Below are 722 nucleotides of genomic sequence, written 5' to 3' on the forward strand. Positions count from 1 at the left end.
TCTCAAATCTAATGGGTCCACACTATCAAGATCAAATTCCAGACTGATGACGCTGTGAGGCCACATGGCCAGCTGTGCTGGAGGCCTGGTCAAGGTCAGAGCCTGGGTTTATAGAGAAGCAAACAGCCGAACAAAGAGACGCTAACTTCCTGATTCATTCTCTCTACCTTCTTTTCTCCTAGTCCAGCTTAAGGTGACTGTGTATCCTGCAAAGACACCAGCCTCTGCAGCACCTCTGCTCTGTGAGTGGTTTCTATCCAGGCAGCATTGAAGTCAGGTGGTTCCAGAATGGCAAGGAAGAGAAGGCTGGGGTGGTGGCCACAGGCCTGATCCAGAATGGAGACTGGACCTTCCAGACCCTGGTGATGCTGGAAACAGTTCCTCAGCGTGGAACCTGCCAACTGGAGCATCCAAGCATGATGAGCCCTCTCACAATGCAATGGAGTGAGCAGTTTTCTGACTTCATGAATTTCTCACCCACCAAGAAAGGGACTTTGCTAATCCCTGAGTATCAGGTTTCTCCTTTCCCACATCCTATTTGTTGGGGTCCGCGTGTTTCCTGAACGAAGGAATGAACACACAAGACAACACAAGACGAGACAAACGTGGCGGCCGCCCCAACGACACGCTCTGCTTTATTTTATACCGTCCTTTGTGGAATGTTAGCAAGTCACCAGACACATTGTTGTTTCTCTGATCTTTCCCTGACTTTCTGAATTTCC

The 722-nt window shown here is 49.4% G+C and overlaps 1 pseudogene; it reads left to right on the top strand.

Moving 5' to 3' along the window:
• Positions 1–563, top strand: part of LOC105501362 — a 5,227-nt pseudogene extending 4,664 nt beyond the window's left edge.
• Positions 564–722: the final 159 nt, after the last annotated feature.

The sequence above is a fragment of the Colobus angolensis genome, unplaced genomic scaffold, assembly GCF_000951035.1.
Source record: "Colobus angolensis palliatus isolate OR3802 unplaced genomic scaffold, Cang.pa_1.0 Scaffold700, whole genome shotgun sequence".
Classification (NCBI taxonomy): Eukaryota; Metazoa; Chordata; class Mammalia; order Primates; family Cercopithecidae; genus Colobus; species Colobus angolensis.